This window comes from Globicephala melas, chromosome 5 (genome assembly GCF_963455315.2).
Source record: "Globicephala melas chromosome 5, mGloMel1.2, whole genome shotgun sequence".
Lineage (NCBI taxonomy): Eukaryota > Metazoa > Chordata > Mammalia > Artiodactyla > Delphinidae > Globicephala > Globicephala melas.
Window position 1 is genome coordinate 135803317 of NC_083318.1, and position 21233 is coordinate 135824549.

The 21233-nt window shown below is 36.8% G+C and overlaps 1 long non-coding RNA gene across 1 annotated transcript in view; it reads left to right on the plus strand.

The window, feature by feature from the left end:
- The window catches only part of LOC132597325 (uncharacterized), a 55952-nt gene that overhangs the window by 25189 nt on the left and 9530 nt on the right, over positions 1-21233 (plus strand). The window lies entirely within an intron of this gene.

Consider the following 21233-nt stretch of genomic DNA (forward strand, 5'->3'; position numbering starts at 1 on the left):
ACCTTATTAAAAATATATGAGCATTAGGTAGATTATTAGTGTAGTCCTTCAAAGTTTAATGAGACATTTGAAAATAATGTATTTAGTTGTGGGACCATACAGCTTAACAATATGAAATATGAAATATTCAATCTATTCATGTCTTTGTGTGAACATTATTTATTTACAGCCTGTAGACAGTAAAAAGAAAAACCTCTCCAGGGCAATGGCAATGTCACACATCAAACTCCTAGGAGTGCAAAGCAAAAATGTAGTAAATACAGATAGGCACACACCATATCTCACATATAATTTGAAGCAAAACTTTGAGACATCTAGACAACCACAAAATACTTCTATTTTTCTAAGAATGTCAGGTACCAAGGGTAGAAGTAAAATTTCACTTGAATTAACCTTTATACATAGCATTAATTGCCCCTAGAAAACATTGCCAGGCTTTCAAAATACAGTGTTAAAACTAATACCCTTAATATTTCGAAGAATTTATTTCCATTTCTGAATGCATATTTCTCAGTAATCATGACTAAGCTTTACATTTAAAAAGGCAAATGATTGCAAATCTGCAAGACATTTAAGGCCACTTTGCTGCTTCCAAGCAGCACATCGTTTTAGATAGGACAATTTTTGAAACTTTGAAATTTTTGCTATTAAAGGAAATCATAATCTGATTCTTGACTTCCTGTAGCATATTCAATGGCATTGCTTACATATTGTCAAGATGAAATTCTGTCCAAAAAAGAAGAGCTTAAGCAAGAAATCACCTCTGCTAACATGGTAGACTTGGCAAGTACATGCCCTGTTTAAAAAGGAAAGTTTAAAAATGCTAAATCTTTGTTATTTCCAACACCTAGAGTTAAATATTTCTAGAACACTGTGTTAGAGGAAAGAGAAGATGTTTTCAGTCATGTGTTAGTGCAATAAATATTTACATTCCCCAGAAACATATGACATCAAAATTAAACATTTTGTTTGACAGAAAAGAAATAGTTTTGGCAGCTGTAACTATTTCCCCCTTATAAGCACTCAAATTACACAACTTAAGGTCGTTTTTATTTTCCGCAACCAAAGTAAAGTGGATTCGATATTTGTTCGTGGAAGTCAGAGGGGAAGAGTTTGGTATCTTTTACTTAATATACAGTTTCGTCTTCTACCACACTTACAACTAGCCTTCCATCATTCTGTTGTGACCCTCTGCTATGAGATGGAAATGTAGACGGAAATGAGATTGGGCTTTAAATGAACAACCCATAAACAGAAAACTGCACTTAATCCTTTTTTCTACTTGTGTTAGCAAAAGGACATGAAAGAAGACGTAAGTCCAGACATATTGCACCTCTAGAAGAATTTGTGCTAGGCAATAATCTGGGTTTTGCTCAAAGTGAGGGACCATCTTTTGATACTGGACAATTTGCTTGATGGAAATGAAGAGTTTCAGATGTATAGTATGTACCCAAGTTACTTTGTTTTCAGAGTCAATCAAAGCACCATTGTATGCAGTTTACTTTTCTATTCAAGAAAAGGAAATTAGTCTAACTCATTGTATGAGTCATTATTATCCTTATACCAAAAAACAGACAAAGACGTCACAAGACGAGATAACTGAAGACCAATATCTCTTATGAATATAGACATAAAATCTCATTAAAATACTAGGAAAGCAAGTCCAGCAACATATAGAGATAATTATACAAAGTGATCAAGTAGGATACATTCCACAATGCAAGGTTTGTAGAACATTCAAAAATCTCTTATTCAAATGTAACTTGTCAATAGAATTGAAAATAAAAACCACACAATCAACTCATTAGACACAAAAAAAATTTGACAAAATCCAATATCCATTCATGATAAAAACAATTAATAAACTAAGAACAGAAGGGAACTTTTTAACCAGATTAAAAACATATATTAAAAACCCACAGCTAACATTATATTTATTGGTGAAATACTAGGTCTTTCTCCCTAAGACTGTGGACAAGAAAGGGATATATGCTCTCTCTACTTTGATACAACATTATACTGGAAGTTCTAGCTAGGGCAATTCAAGAAGAAAAAGAATTAAAATATTCATTTGGAAAGAAAAATGTAAAATTATTTCTAGTTGTAGATGATATGTCTATTTATATAAAAAATTCTAAGAAATCCAATGAAAATCATTAGAAATAATAAATAAGTTCAGCACATTTGCAGGATATAAGCTCAATACACAAAATTCATTTGTATTTCAATACGCCTGTAATGAACAATAAGAAAATGAGATTAAGAAAACAATTCCATGTACAACAGCATCAAATAGAATAAAATACTTAGGAATAAATTTAACAAAAGAAATGCAAAACCTGTTCTGAAAATTTGAAAATATTGTTGAAAGAAATGAAAGAAAATCTAAATAAAATGGGGAAATCTCCCATGTTTATGTATCAAAATATTTGATTTTGTAAAGATGGCAATACTCCCTAGATTGATGTACAGGTTCAATGCAAATCTTATCAGAATCTCAGCTGACATTCTTGTAGAAATTGACACACTGTGAAAAGATTGCGCTACCAAAAAAATGGTTATTTTTAATAGAACCAATTAGGCCTTTGCAATATCGGAGCAGCTCTCCTTTTATCAGCTGTAGGTCAAAAGAAGCAGAAGCCAAGTGCATTGGGTATCCAGTGACTATCTCAAAGGCTGCGAGTTTATGTGTTCCAATGGGTGGATCTAAATCCTAGAAGCACCAATGACAATACCTTTGGCCAAGGTATTTGGAGGGTCTCTGCAAATTTTGCTAATTGAGTCTTAGTAATGTCATTAGTTCATTTGACTAAACAAGAGGGATTGAGAGTGGTAAGCCTAGGTATAGTGTTGTAAAACTGGCCAAACAACACAGACTTCTCAGAGCACTTGGCCAGTAAAATGGGCTTCTCAAGCACTATGAAGTTCCAGAGGAGTTTCCCAGGTAAGAATAATCTTCTCCAAAGAGATTTTAGCCACAGAAGAGACAGGGGCCTGTCTGTAAGGGAAGGCTTCAGTTCAGTGTGACAACATACAGACCATGATTGAGACATGTTTATATCCATCAGACAGAGGAAGTTGTATGAAATCCATTTGCGAGACCTTGAATGGTCCACTAGGCAGCTGAACATGCCTGGAAGCAGTACAAACAGTCATCTCTGGGTTGTACTTTTGGCAAGTGGGACAAGTGAGGTAGACACTTTCTGCAGCCTTATGTTGCTTCCACAACATTCCAAAACCGTGAGCTATTCTGAAAGCATATCTACTATCTGTACAAATATTGGCAGTTTTGTCTTTGGCTGAAGTACAAGCTTGTGTAAAAGTATGTAATTGAGTCTGCTGGGCCAAAGTGGCCATAGGTAAAAAGCCTATCTTAGCAGCAAGAGAAGCTGTAAGAGCATATCCAGCATGATACTTGCCATTGTCACTTTTTAAATAAGAACCATCAATGAACCATGGTTCATTCATCAGTGAATCATGGTTCATTCATGGTCAGCAATACCCAAATGAGTTTCCTACCGATCATTATAAGGAGTCAGGAGGTGAGCCATCAGCATTAAGCACCTGTGAGGGAATTCATCCGTGATGCAGGAAAACGAGTAACGGGGTTAAAGTTACTACCATGTGAAAGAGTCATGTGAGGAGTTCTTATAGGTGGTGACGTGGCTGGCTGAGAATTGAGAGTGATGAGAAATTCAGGCAGGCTTCTACTGCATGAGATACAAAAATGGGTTCAGGGGATCCCAAAGTAATGTTCTTGGTGGTCCTAACCTAAAGGACAGTGGCCATGGTGGCCCTAAGGCCAGGGAGGTATCCTCCTATCATAGGGTCCAGTTACTGGCTATAATATCCTGTGGGTTGATGGTGGTCCCCACCTTTTTGGGTGAATACCCCAGGGACATTCTCTCCCTTTTCATATACAAAAAAGGAAACAGGGCTTCCCTGGTGGCGCAGTGGTGGAGAGTCCGCCTGCCGATGCAGGGGATGCGGGTTCGTGCCCCGGTCCGGGAAGATCCCACATGCCGCAGAGCGGCTGGGCCCGTGAGCCATGGCCGCTGAGCCTGCGCGTCCGGAGCCTGTGCTCCGCAACGGGAGAGGCCATAGCAATGAGAGGCCCGCATACCGCAAACAAAAAAGGAAACAGAGAATCTGACAATTTGCGTGTCCAAGGGCAGGCGCGTCCATCAAACCCTCCTTTAAATCCTCAAAGGCTACCTTGTCCTGTTCATCCCATAAAATTGGATTGGGGTGGTTGTTGTTGAGTAGAACATACAGAGGTTTGACTATAAGAGAGAAATTTGGAATCCAATACCAACTAGCTTGAGAAAAGCTCATAGCTGTGACTTAATTTTGAGTTTGGGAAACTTAGGACACCATGAAATTGACCTGGATCTAGGTATAGCCCTTGTTCTGATATCAGATGCCCTAAATATCAAACGTGGGTTTGAGCAAATTGCAATTTTTTTTTCCCTTGGTGACTTTATGTCCCTCTAAGACTAAAAGCTTTAGCAAGTAAGTAGATGTTGTTTTCCCATGAGGAGGCTTGAAAAAGAGAAAAAAGAACAAAATCATCCATATATTGCAGCAAAGTAGAACCCTTAGGGAACTTTATATCATCTAGACCAGCCTTCAAAATTTGTGAGAAATAAGGACTCTCAGTAAATCCCCGAGGCGTTACTGCCCAGGTAAATTGTTTTTCTTCCCAAGTGAATGCGCATAGGTATTGGCAAGCTTCATCAACTGGAATACTAAAGGATGCACTGCATAAATAAATTATAGCAAAGAATTTGCTTCCAGTAGGAATGGATTTTAGTAGGGTATGAGATTAGCAATAACAGGGTGTCAAGGGATAAAAATGTTGTTTATTGCTTAGAGATCCTTGACAAATCTCTATCCTCAGCCCTCAGATTTTCTCACTGGTAAAATGGGAGTGTTACAGAGGGTAGTACAAGGTGTAATGATAATCTATTATGGGCTTTATACATTGAAAGATTTCTTTAATTGTAGGATATTGATTAATTCTGGGGAGAGGCTGTGAGGTATCTATTTGAACCTTGATGGGAGGTATGCTGTGAATTTTGCCAATATTAGTTGGAAATTTTGCCCTTAAGGAGGGTGGTAGCCGATTCAAAAGGCAAATGATCAGTATTTCCGTAATCAGTTCTAGTACCTTCAGAAACAGAACAAGTAAAAGATGTCAAGGCGGGGGCTTCCCTGGTGGCTCAGTGGTTGAGGGTCCGCCTGCCGATGCAGGGGACGCGGGTTCGTGCCCCGGTCCAGGAGGATCCCGCGTGCCACGGTGCGGCTGGACCCGTGGGCCGTGGCCGCTGGGCCTGCGCGTCCGGAGCCTGTGCTCCGCGGCAGGAGAGGCCACAGTGGTGAGAGGCCCGCGTACCGCAAAAAAAAAAAAAAAAAAAGATGTCAAGGGGGCATTTAATTCACCTTGTTGGCTGCTTTGATGACCACTGTCAAATTCCAGAATTATTTCCCCCTTTCAGGAGAAACAAACCCCAGCATGATACTATTCTAAGAAGTCCCGGCCTAATAAATGGATAAGGGTGGAGGAACTCAGGAGAAAAGACTGTGTATCTCTCAGAGGGCCTAAACAAATGGAATAAGTTCAGAGACAGGAACTTCTTGAGGTTCATTAGAGATCCCACTATTTGAATTCTTTTAGTATTCTGAGGCAGGGACTGCTTTATAGTAGTAGGGTTAAGCACCCAGAGTGTGGCTCTGGTGTCAGTTAGGACTGGAAGAGATTCATCCCCAATCTGGAGAAATTTTTCTCCAAACCAATTAAGAGGGAGGATTGAGAAGACCCCTGTGGTTTCTCAGAGCCTCATCACTGTGAATTGGGCGGACATTGGCAAGTCCAGATAGAGGGCTGAATGTGCCTAATATATTTAAATTTGTAACAATCTCCTGCCCAGTGTCAACTCTTTGCAATAATAGCAGAAACTAGGAGGGTTTTGGTTTTATTTAGGGACCTTCATTTGCTGGATTTGAAGATTAAGAACATTGGTGGTTTTCCTTTGAGGTGACTCATGTAGATTATGAGAGAATTGGTTTTGCCAGATTAACTAATTCTGGAGTGGACATAGTCTTCCATTCATACCTGGTCCTTCTTTCTAGAAAGGAAAGGTCCAAAGAAGGACCAGTCATTTTTTCAATAATAATCTGATGTTGATTGTAATAAATATGAACACATTTTATCAGGTTTTTGTGGGCAAAAAAAAAAAAAAGGTCAGTGATCCAGAAAAAAGTGTTCAAAAAACATAATGTAAGAAATATTTGAAAAATATGACAAAGGGTAGGAAATCTAGCTAGAGAGTTAAATTTCCATGTAGAAGAAAACAAGAAACAGAAAGAGCTCTTTTGTGGCATGAGGAAAGTGGCCCAGGCTTAATTACATAATCGTGGAATACAAAGAGTGGGAACATTTATATTTTAGAAAAGCAGCATAAAGAGTATCCTTTGAATTTACAGTTCTGCCATTAAATTCCTCTTTGATTTAGGGAAGCCCTCCATCTTGTGGTGCCTCAGTTTCCACATTCATGAGAGAGTTAAACAATATGGCCATTAAAGTTTCCTTTGAGACAAAAAGTCTAAGTTGTCTTATGCAAATAAAGTCTATTTGAATTTTCACTTGTACCACTAGAAAAGAACCTTGGAATAGGAACAAACAACTAGGATCATGAGTAAAAATATTACAACATCAAGAACAAATCTATAAAGGGCAAAAGAACATCAGAGTCCTTATTTGGCACTCTAGTGGCAGGGATATATTACAGTGTATTGAGCGACATTGAGAAAGAGTTGAGTGACTTCAGCTTGTATAGTGGATGAAAGGACACACACTTGTATCTCGTAAAACATAAGGTATAGATCCTTAGAGATTGGGAACAGATTTAGTACAAGATATGAAAGTCCTTGTATTCAACAGCAGACAAATGATTTCTACCCTATTCAAGAAAATGTTTAAAAATCTCAGAAAAGACATCTGTCTAATATTTGTCATTTATTCACTGGCTGTGTAAAACGGAATTTTAGTTCATCTGTGTCGCTAATTTCCTTTTCTAAAAAAATTAATAATTGCAAAATAACAATGAAATACGTGGAAAGCACCTAAAGAAAAATGCCGTACAAATGCAAAGTGATATCAGCAATATTAAGAAATTATTAAATATTACTGGAATTCACCAAGTTGCATGTTTTCCAATTTCTTGTTTCCACCCACACAAATTGTCCTGAAGGAAAATGCACCAAATTAAAATTCAAGACATTTGGAAAACTATTCAGAACTTTGCAAAACTGTCATTATTTAAGCAGTTTAGAAAAAAAATGTGCTTTAAAAAACAGCCGATGTACATAAAAAAGAATTAGGTTGGTGCCGAGCACCTCATCGGAATGCAGAGAGGGGGAAAAACACTAAACAAGTCAGATTAATGTAGAGAAATGGGTTGTTTTCCCAGAATCACTTGGTAATCAGGTAATGCATCACATTATCCAATCATCTCTGACAGGAAGGTTGCTTTATCCTATCTTGACTAAGAAGAGTGGTAAAACCGTATCATATGAAATTATAGGTTTTCAAATTGAATTATATTATTTCACATCCTCCATGGCAGGGCTTTTACAAATTGTTAATCTCCTGGTAAACATTCCTACAACTAACACACAATTATTATTTACAAGCAAAGTGAAGGTGTTAGAGAAATGTAACAGATAGTTATCATGCATAAGTTGCCTGCTGTCTCTTGGGACTAGAAAAAGAGACATTGCATCTCCTACAGGCATCCTAAAAGGAATATTGATAGGTAAATAGAATAACTGAACATCTGGTAAATTACCATTTCAATGAATCATGTCCCTCCTAAATTCAGGAGGTAGTATCTTTTAGGAAAGTAGGAAAGTTGGGAAATGTTTATGAAAGCATTCTAAAAATGAATTAAGAAAACGCTGATGACCTTTAATACTGAGAGTTCTTATTTAGAAGTGGAAAGGGGTATTTTTTTCCTTCATATGTAGCAAATGGTGTAGTTCTTATTATATGAGCATGGGTATCATAGAACACGGCACATAGCTAAGCTTCCTCTTTATCAAGTGTGGACATAAAGAAACACAATAGTTCTTCAAAGCAGATACCAGAACCTGGAAAGGCAACCAAGAGGCTACCCAGTTGTGATTGTTACGTGAACATTTATACCAACAAACATGAAAAGCAAAATATCCTATATGCCAGAGAGTCAATACAATATATTCAGATTATTTTCAAACAAAATTCGTCATGGTTTTCATGTACCCATAATATATTATTTTTCTATTATCAATTGCATATATGATATTTAATAGTTGTGTACTTTTAAAAGCAATTATTTTGTTTATGAATTTTCATGGGCTGGTAATGTCCTTTTTATGCTCTCAATTTTTCATTAATAAAATGCTAATGAATGTTCTTGGACAATTTTTTAAGAGTTCAATACTTCACTTTGGGAAGTACATCACCTAAGTTTTTGTAAGAAAAACTTTGACCTTCCCTACAGTTCTGTAGAAATTTCATAGAGAAAATTGTGATCTGTATGATTTCTGATGCTAGATAGACATGTGTTAAACATGTGTTTGGCAAAATCTCTCTGAATGTTTAGGTAACCCACATCAGGCACATGTCACTATTTACTCTTCATCTTTTCATTTCCACATTGTATATATTATATGAGATCCTAGTAACTTAGGATCCAAGTAACTCAGGTTTTAGCTTTTCAGTTAGGATGCAATAACCTTAAACAAGATTAAAATGTTTCAAGGCATTTTACTGGTTTTAAGTCACCTATATAGTTTTATATAAGGTAATCTAATACAAAGATTCCTCAATAAATATGTTTAGTAGAATGAATTGTATTTTAATGGAAATTTTTCACCTTCTGGATAATGGGTTTTATTTTTTTCATTTTTATTTAAGTACAGTTGATTTACAATGTTGTGTTAATTTCTGGTGTACAACAAAGTGATTCTTTTTCATATTCTTTTCCATTATGGTTTATCACAGGATATTGAGTATAGCTCCCTGTGCTATACAGTAGGACTTTGTCGTTTACCCATCCTATAAGTAATAGTTTGCACCTGCTAGTCCCAAACTCCTAATCCAACCCCCCCCCTAGCCCCACTGGCAAGCACAAGTCTGTTCTCTGCGAGTCTGTTTCTGTTTTGTAGATAAGTTCACTCGTGTCATAATTTAGATTCCACATATATTCATTTTTATTAATAAATTAATTCATTCGATCAACAAAAATTTTAGTGCACTTCATCTGCCAAGCACTGAATTCAGTGCTGGAGTTGTAGAGGTGAGGATTGTCCGTTGTTTTCAAGGAACTCACAAGAATCATTTGTCTCTAATCTTTTCAAACTACCCGTACTGAAGCATGGAGTATAGAACTGCTTAATTGCAGTGATCCCCTTGTCCTATTCCATTATACTTTATTATCCAACCAACCAATAGTCTGTGTTTCTCATACAGTAAATGGCAGGTCAGCCATCAAGCCAATTCTTTAGATCTCTGGTTTTTCACTTCCTTGCTTTTCACTTGCCTGCTTTCTTGCAACTTCATCGAGTCCTCCGAAATTCAGTGTCTTAAAGGGATACTCAATTAACTCTAGCCTGCTGTAATAATGCAGTTATGGTACACAAAGCAGGCACATAAGTATCACTGCTGTTAAAAATCATCTCTGGCATCTTTCTGACTAGTGTTTCAACCAGAGCAATTTGACACAGCAACACAATCCAATAAACCAATTTGTGGCAAATAAGGGATTACCTTCGGTGTGTAAAGACTAAGGAATAATTCTGGGGCTTTAAGGCAGGTGACAGGTACCTTCTTGGTTGGGGAATAGTTAGGCTTATCTGAGTATGAATCAATAAATGAATGGATGCAGTGTTATTCATCTTTCATTTCCCAGCACATGTTATTAGACCTGGCCTATAGTAGGTTCTTTCCTATTTTCTTGATCTGAAGGCCATTTGAATATTAAACACTCAACTCCTATGAAATATCCCTGCAATATAATAAAATACCTTTCTTAGACACTAAAAACCTATTCTCATATTTCTTTTCCTGGTAGGTTTGCAATTTGACACGACCCATGCTTTACCCTCTTTTGAAATTGCCTCTAATAATTTTAAAATATTGTTTATAATATATAGCAGGGCTTCAAATAATATTCCATTTCTAATTATAAAATCTAAAGAATACAAAAATATCGAAACCAAATTTTTTTTTTTAAGAAGATGTTGGGGGTAGGAGTTTATTAATTAATTAATTTATTTTTGCTGTGTTGGGTCTTCGTTTCTGTGCGAGGGCTTTCTCTAGTTGTGGTAAGCAGGGGCCACACTTCCTCGCGGTGCGCGGGCCTCTCACTATTGCGTCCTCTCTTGTTGCGGAGCACAGGCTCCAGACGCGCAGGCTCAGTAGTTGTGGCTCACGGGCCTAGTTGCTCCGCGACATGTGGGATCCTCCCAGGCCAGGGCTCGAACCCGTGTCCCCTGCATTAGCAGGCAGATTCTCAACCACTACGCCACCAGGGAAGCCCCTAGAGTCCAATATGAAAAGTCTTCAAGACAAACATTTTCTTGCAAACAGAACCATTTCTTCAGGGATAGTTCTATAACCAGGAGTGCATGAAACCCTGGGGATAATGAAACGATTTTATTTTCCATTTGTTTAGGAAAGGCCAGAAGGCTATTTATGTACAAATAGGTTTATTAACAAAACTGAAAAAGCAATAACCTCACCTGTACAGTGATCAGTGGAGCCAGAGATAATGGAAAACCAATTTTATATAAAAGGAAATTTTATGGCTCTCATGACTAACTTTGATTTTTTTTAATAATGATTCCATTTGATGTCTCTCTTTTTTTTTCTGTTTACATATATCTTTCTGCATTTCTTTTTAAACTAAATGAAAAAATATTTAGATAAAGTATTTTTTCTTGCATGAGTATTGCCAAACATGAAAAAGCCTCTTGCAAATTAATAAAACTCTAGAACATTAATGCTGCTCACTATAATTCTCTTGTGAAGTATTAATTTGGTGACTTTACTAAGTTATATCCTTATCAGCATATGTCCTTAGCCAAGTTTGCAATGGCCATTGCAATCTATCCTTTCAAAGTAAGTTATGCATTTTAATGAAAGGTCTACAAGAAAGATGGACTGGCTATTTCCAGCACTTGTAACTCTGGGCATGGGCTATAAAAGGAAGAAAAAATTTAGGGAGGAAGAAATTTCTAAAATCAATTACTTTATGTTTGCAAAAGTGAAATGTAAACTCTACAGTTATGTCTATATGCATGAGATTGAACATTACAAAAAAACAATTTAAATGTGTTAATAACATTAAATTAATTTTCAGTAGAAATGCTATTATGTATTAAAAACTTCATTTTGCCAGACAGTTGATTCCTGTTTCATAGGAAATATAGTAAATAGGTTATTATTTGTCTTTTAAAATTAAATATAGATGGTTATCATCAAGTCTAGATCTCAGACTCTATCCATTTTTGGGCTGACCATGTCCAAATAAGACTCCACTTATACTGCCTAATAATTTAATTTGATTGTGTTTGACTAGTAAATATGACCAACCTGATGAAACATGCCACAAATGCCTTTCAGAGATCTGGTAATTGTTAATTTGATGATTCTGTGTATAGTCTGAGACAATATAATTGTTAAAAATTGATAGAATACTGAATGTTTATATTAAAAGTGGATAAAGAAATAAATTTGAGAAATTAAATATTGATAAAATTAGACATGTTACAATTAGCAAAAGAAGTAACTTAGAGATATAATGAGTTCAGGAGAGCAAAAAGGCAAACTGGGTTGAAGTAGAGAAAGAGGGCAAATGATCAGTTGGCTTAGCAAAGGGATGGGTAAAGCAGGAGACTGAATGAACTGTCAGAAAAAAAGTTAGAAATGAGATCAGTTAAGATAAAAATCCCATGAGATACTTCTGAGTAATTTTTGTTAGAATATGAAATGTGAATGTATCATATGACATGAAATTTGCATGAACTATTCAAAGAAATATTTTAAATAAATATGTATTAAATTTATTATTAAAATTACTTACTAAATAAAAAAATAAATAACAAATTTGGTCATCTTTTAAAGTTGGCAGTGAACATCTAAAAATATTTTTCTATAAATGATCTAATATCCACAGTATCCCTCACTTTAAAAAGTGCCAAAGGAGTGCAATGTGGATAATTAAAGGTAAGATGAAACTATTACAAAGAGTGGTAAAATACATGAATGAACTTCCTACAGAGAATAGAAATTTGTTAGTAGACTAACCAATTCTTTCAGCACAGACAGTGTGAGAGACTTTTTTTTTCAAGGAAATTAAAGAATTCCATACGCTAGTCAGTGGAAGGGAAAATGCTGGGACTACAAGCAATACTGAATTAATTTATAAAGAAAGGTGCTTAGATTTAATTTCCAATACTTAAAGGAAAAATTATTATTCACTTTTTGGAACATTTGATTGCAGTTTTTCTTGATGTCTTCCAGATTCTTAATTCCATGAGTTTATGAACAGAGAACCTTAAAAAAAAAAAAAAAAAGTAAGCAGGTAAACACAAGACGCTTTTAAATTCCTGAAGAAAAGTTCTCTTTTCTCATTTTTAAAGTGATTTATTTTTAGCTCTCAGTGGTTTTCAGCACTTTTTGGAGGATCATGGATGCTTTTCATTAATCTGATAAAAATATCCATTCTTAACCCCCAAAATCCTCTTCCTCAGAATATTTTGCAAATAACTTAGGGAATGTTCACACATCCTCTGAGGTCAATAGCCACTGATGTAAACTGTATGTCCTAGGGGCTAGAGTAGGAACAAATGCTATACTAGTTTTGCAGAAGCATCAAAGCGTCCATATTCATCTTCCCTACTGCACACTGGGATCCAAGGAAATCATTTAAGTTTGATTTACATGGCTGAGAAAATGGAAGACTTGAGAACTGACCAGAGATTTAGGGTTGTTTGCAGACCACCATTCTGTATCATCCATTTCAAGATATCTATTAGCCCCTCCCAGTCTTTTAATTTATTTCCCCCAACTTGTCTAAATTATTTACACAAGAAAAAGAACCACAAAGGTATTTTTCAGATTTTTAAGCATATTCATTAGTTATCTAAACCATTGCAGCTAGGATATTTTTAAAGCCTATATTTTGGAAAATAAATTTAAATTGTTATTGCGTAGCAAAGTATCAAAAACCAAAAATTGGATATTTGTCAACTGTACAATCTTATGTTGCAGAAATGAAGATAAAACTTAAGTATATTCCTGGATGAAGTTTTGTCTGAATAATTTAGATTTTTTTTCAGCATAATTTTATGTCCATTGGGTAATGCTTATGACTATATTGCATACAAAATAGCTACAATTCTGGTCAATTCAAAAATAACTAGTAAACAATCTTTTAAAACTGATGCCTTTTTTAGTATCATGAAAATTCTCTTACTGTTAAAACTTTACATTTTTTGTTTTGAGCTATACAGTGCAAAACATGTATGTCTTCAATTGGACCTATAATAAACTGACGATCTTGTTATTATTTCAATATTATCCAGTATGATTTTAATATAACAATGCAACACTTTACTTTCCTACTGGTCAAACAGTTAAACACAGTTAATACTCTAAAATTGGAAGGTTCTATGAGTTCCACTCAACGTTGGGAGGTATTATTCTTTTGAGTTTTTATACTGTGGTTTTTCTAAGTTTAAAAACACCTATTGGGCTTCCCTGGTGGCGCAGTGGTTGAGAGCCCGCCTGCCGATGCAGGGGACACGGTTTTGTGCCCCGGTCCGGGAAGATCTCACATGCCGCGGAGCAGCTGGGCCCGTGAGCCATGGCCGCTGAGCCTGTGCATCCGGAGCCTGTGCCCTGCAACGGGAGAGGCCACAACAGTGAGAGGCCCGCGTACCACAAAAATAAATAGATAAATAAATAAATAAATAAATAAATAAATAAATAAATAAAACACCTATTCAACTACACATCTTTAGATAAACACTTTCAAATAATTAAAAGACTCTTGAACAAATTACATTTGAGTTAAGCAGCTTCGGAGAAGGGTTAAGAGCGTAGTAAAACTACTTCATTTAGCATCCTTTTCATTTTTCAGTTTCTATGGCACTAGTATTAGTATCGCACGAAAGAATGCTGGTAAGCGGTTTGGATGCTCTGTAATTTTAAAACAGTAAATGCAATTAAGCTTGGTTAAATATATCTCTCTTCAGCACTTGGCAACCTCTTTAAAGATATGCCAAAGTAGAGAAAAGTACTTAGGGACGCTTTCTCAGCAACATTGTAGTACAATCAGGGAAGGAAATATTTCGCCAAACAGAGGAGTCCTCACATGCAAATCTGTGCTTTTGTTACTTTCTCTTACCAAAAATATTCTGTAAAAAAATGCTTTTGGAGTAAAATAAAGTATTTTTTGTGACAAATTTGGCATAAAGATCACTTTCACAGGGCTTCACTGGTGGCGCAGTGGTTGAGAGTCCGCCTGCCGATGCAGGGGACACGGGTTCGTGCCCCGGTCCGGGAGGATCCCACATGCCGCGGAGCGGCTGGGCCCGTGAGCCATGGCCGCTGAGCCTGTGCGTCCGGAGTCCCTGCTCTGCAATGGGAGGCCCGCGTACCGCGAAAAACAACAACAAAAAAAGATCACTTTTACAAAAAAAGTGACTTTTCCAAAATATAACTGTGAAATGTTTTATTCACATATTTGAGTATCCAAGACTATAAAGAAATCTATTTCTTTGGTGAAATCTATTTCCCATGGGTAAACTGACATTAGTAGGGAGAGTCTTCCTTTCCTTTTTCCTTTAATTAAGCTTGCTGAACTCTGCGTTTATGCTAACAGTGGTGTTGGAGGATTTCATCCAAGTGGAACTCCTTCTTGTTCTCTGTGAATTTCACTGGGAATTGTAGTTTCCTCTACTATCCTCAGTATTTATTAACATCGTAAGATCTATTCGTGGAAACTTAATTTTAAATGTGTTCATCTAGAGAGAGTTAATATAGTGGAAACATGAGTAAGCTCACTAATGAAACTGATCAATCAATCTTTCATTGAAAAACAGAATTAAAAGTCCAGTGGTAAGCTAAGCCTACATGACACACTGTTTTGGTGAGTAAGAAGCATATTGTAGCATCTTTTGGAACCATCCAAAACTGCCAGGTTTATATCAGAAATAATAGACAGATAATGACCCTTTAAAACTGGTGACACTTGTGTGACATCCTTGGAGGTCCAGTGGTTAAGACTTCACCTTCCAATGCAGAGGGTGCAGGTTCAACCCCTGGTCAGGGAGCTAGGATCCCACATGTCTTGTGGTCAAAAAACCAAAACATAAAACAGAAGCAATATTGTAACAAATTCAATGAAGACTTTAAAAATGGTCCACATCAAAAACATCTTTATAAAAAATAAAAATTGTGACACTTGCTGCAGAGTATCTGTTTGTTTCTTATCCATGCGATTCTAAGGGTCTGAGGACACATGTAGCCTACATACAGTGCAAGTAAATAATTACCCAACAGCACTTATTTAGCAAATACGCATTAGTAGCCTGTTATATGGCAAGTGTTAGATTTAGATTCTAGTGGAAGAAACATACAATAAACAAGTGAACGAAAAAATTAGTACATGAAAATTTGGGAGGTGCCAGGTGGCCAACTCATGCTGCCATTTCAGAAAATAACAGGGATGGTCTCAGCTCCTTAACCTAAAAGGGTAGGGAAAGGCCCAGCTAAGAAAGTAATTTTTAGGTTGGTTTCTGATTCCAGCTGAGAAGGTCCTAGGTACATACAAAGGTAGGTAAAAGCATTTCTATACAAAAGCAATCATCAAAAGAGCATATAGTACTGACTCCATATAGTATGCCAGACACTATACAAGGTCAATGCAGAATTGCTTTTTATTGCACTTTACTCACATTTTTTTTTCATTATCTTACACAGCAAGTCAAAAATGGAACATTGGATTTAAGTGATTCTGTCTTCACAGCTTTGTAAAGAATGTTTTCTCCTATTCAGGCCACAAATTCTCTCTTCTTAGCATCATCATTAGTTTTATCAATTAAAACTAGGTGAGAAACAATAGAGGTTGAAAAAAGGCCCATTAATATCTCTGGCATTTCTGCTGATGGTAATTGCACTTCGTTTTGCTCTGGTGTGGTGGTGAAAGCGTTTAGAGTCTCAAATCATTAATGCCTCAGTTCTGAAATTAATAAACCTGGTAAATGACACCAGATGTAAGAATGTAAATTGTATACTCTGTAAAAGCTATAACTCACATCTATATATATATTGTTGCATTTACATTAGAATCACTTTCTAGGAAAGAAAAACGTATATCCTTTATTTTAATAATTAAATGAGTATATGACTCAGGGTTAAAAAGTCTATTGTCCCTTCTACCGTTTAACTAAGTTATTACTTCTTGGATTGTATAGCTATATGAGAAGAGTAAGGGATAATTATTATGTAATCAGTCAAATAAAAATCTGATACCAGTTCTTCTACTGAGTTCTCTTACCATGTTCACAATGTTTCAAACCTCGCCCAACTTAGATAACAGATTTTTGAGCAAGAAATAAAATTGTGCTCCCAAAGGTAATAAGAACTCAATTTTGGGTCATATGTACCCTGATCTGGGTCATTGTTCTTTTTATATCTAACTCGTGCGAGAGTGATGAACAATGACATTTAAGACCTCTCAGTAAGATGGGGCTTCGAAGCCTGGCTTTGTGATCTACCATATGTATCATCACAGGTGAGCTAGTTACCATCTGTTTGCAAATCTGTAAAATGAAGGTCCATTGTTTGTAAGACTGTTATCAGGGTTAAGCACAGTGTTGGCACATGGTAAATATTAAAAATTGAAAGTTATTAATTATCATTATTGTGAATTGAAAGTAAATTGTGTTTTGTATAAAGTAGTAAAGTTTTCTCGTATTTTCCAGCACTTTTCTCTATGCTGCCATCAACCAAATCCTATCCAACACTTAGGGTCCCTAAGATTGTAAATTTGCGTGGTAACTTGAGCCAACTTGCTGTATTTCAACTCGATGTGAGGAAAGGAGCTGGAACTAGGACTAGGAAGACAATAATTGGTTCACACCAATCTAAGAATAAATTAAAAATAAGCAGTTGGTAAGGCTTTAACATTTTTTCAAAGGAGGTGTTAGAAATGTATTGTTCTCAAAAGTTCTAAGTTGCTCCTTTCAGTGAGTTTTCAAATGTCAGGGCGACTTATTCTTCTTTCATAGAAAATTCTAATATAACACATCATGGAAGTTAGTCAAGGAAACAAATGGGGACCACATAAAAAATACTTCTGGAAGAAACTCAACTCTGAGCTGTCATCAAAAAAGGTTGTTAAATGTGCCTTCTCAAATGGCGTAAAATAATTTTAAAGCAGACAATCTATTGCTAAATCAAAATGCAACAGTTTTACTTTTATCAACTAGCTGAAGCTTATTGCCATCATCATGTTCTCCCTCCTGCCATTCCACTCAGGACTTTTTCACTTTCTTTCTCCTGACTGTCACCCTGGTCCTAATTAGATATTTCTCACCTTCATACCTCAGCATCAATGTCACCTCTTCAGAGAAGCCTTCCCAGACCACCCTATCAAAAGGACCCAAACTAAGAAATGTGCCCTATCCAGCGACCTGGTCCTTCATCCCACATATAAAAAGTTGTAACGGGCTTCCCTGGTGGCGCAGTGGCTGAGAGTCCGCCTGCCGATGCAGGGGACACGGGTTCGTGTCCCGGTCCGGGAAGATCCCACATGCAGCAGAGCGGCTGGGCCCGTGAGCCATGGCCGCTGAGTTTGCGCGTCCGGAGCCTGTGCTCCACAACCGGAGAGGCCGCAACAGTGAGAGGCCCGCGTACTGCAAAAAAAAAAAAAAAAGTTGTAAGGTGTATTTAACTTATTTTAATTTATGATTTAGCAATCTGGTCTTTTCCATGCAGACAGAGACCACAATCATCTCTCACGCTAATATATTCTCCGTGCCGAGAAGAGTACTAGGCTTATAGTAAGTACTTAACAAAAACTTTCAAATTAATGAATGGAGAGATAAGTAGTTTTAGTCTTGCTTTGTTTTGTCAAGGGAGGATGCAGGGAAGAAATGTGAGTGAAATCTGACGCAAGAAAAGTTTGAGATTCTTACGTAACATCCAAAGGGAGACTACTACATACTGAGCTGGCTGTGTAGGTTTACAGCAACAAAATTATAGAGTTTAAATATATACGTTCAGCTGGAATTCATTATCTGACAGGCATGAGTGGGGATGAAACGCTCGTGTTTCGAGAGTGTAGAATGATAAAGGTATAGAAAATATTATAAGTAACACCAACCTTCAGAGGTAGTGGAGAAGGTTGTGGGTAGAGGAGAAGCCTGTTTAGTAGACTGTAAAGGAACCGCGGGACTGGAGGAAGGCAAGGAAGGGAGTCCTGGACACTTAGAGAAAGAATATCTCAGGAAGCAGGGGATAATCAACTGAGTCGGATGGGGTTCACAGGTCAGGGAAGAAATAGAAAATGTCATTGGATTTGTCAACATGAAAATTACTAGTTACCTTAGCAAGGAGAGCGTCCATAGAGGAAGCTGGAGTGAGCTGAATGGTGAGTTGCAGTCAATAAAGAGGGAACAGTGCGTGAAGCGGGAAATGACAGGTCCACAGTCCCTTATGAGAAAATGCGGGGCTTAGGTGTGCTCGGAATTCTGAATATTTCACATTTTAAAAAGGTAGAGGTGGGGCTTCCCTGGTGGTGCAGTGATTAAGAATCCACCTGCCAATGCAGGGAACACAGGTTCCAGCCCTGGTCCGGGAAGATCCCACATGCTCTGGAGCAACTAAGCCCGTGTACCACAACTACTGAGCCTGTGCTCTAGAGCCCGTGAGCCATAACTACTGAGCCCGCATGCCACAACTACTGAGCCCACGTGCCTAGAGCCCGTGCTCTGCAACAAGATAAGCCACCACAATGAGAAGCCCGTGCACCAGAACAAACAGTAGCCCCCGCAACTAGAGAAAAGCCCATGAGCAGCAACAAAGACCCAAGGCAGCCAAAAATAAACAAATTTATTTAATAAATAAGTAAATTTAATAAATAAATTTAATAAGTAAGTAAATTTGTTTAATAAATAAATAAAAAGGTAGAGAGACACCTATTGTATGTAAGTGACACCCCGTGACTTCTTAACAGCACCCCAAAATCAAGTATTATATTAAAATTTTCATTGACTTTTCTGGAGTCATTTGAATATGAATGTATGAGTATTCATGCTAAGTTGCATAAGACTATAAATAGCCTCTTGTAAGTTAAAGTCCGATAAGGTTTTGACCAGTTAAGTGAAATGTAAAAAATAAAACTTTTGGTTTTCAAACTGTTTGGCTCTCTGGATTGTGGTTGAAGAATCATGTAGACAAATTAGGTGCTAGCTAGAGAGGGATTTGCTATTAGAGATTTGTTTTCTCTCTTTTTGGTTTGCTTTTCTATTACTGAAGTTATGAAAATGTACCTAAAAATGATACTGGGGATCTTAATAAAGAAGCAGCTAAAGATTGAGTAGAGATAGATTTCCAATAGAATTCAGCTCCCTAAGAAATCAATTTGTAAGAAAATCTAGAAGACCCAGAGAGTAGCTGGCATTTCAGAGAGAGATGGCATACCTTTAAATTATACTCAGAGAAAAGGAAAGAAAGGGTATAGATGCAGAGAATTTTTTCATTTGGTAGAGGGAAGATAACAGGATTCACTTTTTTTTTTTTTTTTTTTTTTTTGCGGTACACAGGGCTCTCACTGCTGTGGCCTCTCGCGCCGCGGAGCACAGGCTCCCGACGCGCAGGCTCAGCGGCCATGGCTCATGGGCCCAGCCGCTCCGCGGCATGTGGGATCTTCCCGGACCGGGGCACGAACCCGTGTCCCCTGCATCGACAGGCGGGCTCTCAGCCACTGTGCCACCAGGGAAGCCCAAGGATTCACTTTTAAAAGGTTTTATTTTCTCTGTGAAATGTGATAAAAAGATATTGCCAGAGAGTTTAGAAAGCAAAAGGAAAGTCCACTGCTTAAGTGAGGAATAGTCTTTGAAGAATGTGGGAGAGCAAACACAACTAGAAAAAATGCTGTAAGATGTGTTATTTGCAATCAACATAGTTAAACTTGATAAATTAAAATTAATTTAATCATTCTCTCCATATTTATAAGGGTCTATGATGTTACTGCTCTATTCGAGGTTTTAAAACAGAAAAGAGGTGAGACACAGTAACCTTTCTGAAATTAAATCCTAGTGGGAGAGAAAATGAATTTGTAGTAAACATGTTCAGAAATTAAACCCACGAAAATAAAGTAGACATATCTCCTAACTCATTTAAGCTTATTGTGCAGAAGTATGTGAGAGTTGGACTCTAGGGTTAGGATTTTCAGAACTAGATCTGAAATATCAACTTATTATAGCCAAATTAGAACAAGAGAAGTTGGTAAAATTACTCATAAAAATAAACTTTTTTGACCCCATATAATCACATGATGAATATTTCTGCAGAATTATATATATTAATTTCTTAGATGAAAACGAAATGAAATATCATAACAAGTAGTTTATTTTTCATAAAATACTCATCATATTTTAAAAGTTGCCATAACCTTCCATGGCTGTGTGCTGATCTGATAGAGCGTTTCAATCATGTGTTATAAAAAACTGGTTTTATTTCAAAGATTCATCTGGGGCAGCCACCTGAATAATATTAGCAATTACAAATCATGTAAAACACATTTCTTCACTAGCCATGGCATTTTGTTTGTGAGAAGTATCTTTTATCTCCTCCTGAGGGAACCACAGAATATGAAAGAATCTCTTGTAAATGTGTACTGAGAATTGTTTCTTGATTACAGTGCCATGCATCATGGCACTGTGGTTTAAAGGTGCTGGGCTTCCCTTCCAAACACTGGTTTCTGAGCACTTCTATTTCAGCAACTCAAAATGTAATGTCCTGAAACCTGGCACTTGAATTGCAAACTGAGATGAATCTTTTTTTTTTTTTATAAGTATTGGTGCAAGTGGTCAAGCCATTTCCTTTTTTAATGTAGTTTCTGGGACTTTTCTAGTCATCCACAAATAAAACAAGCTCTCAGTACTTTTAAAGA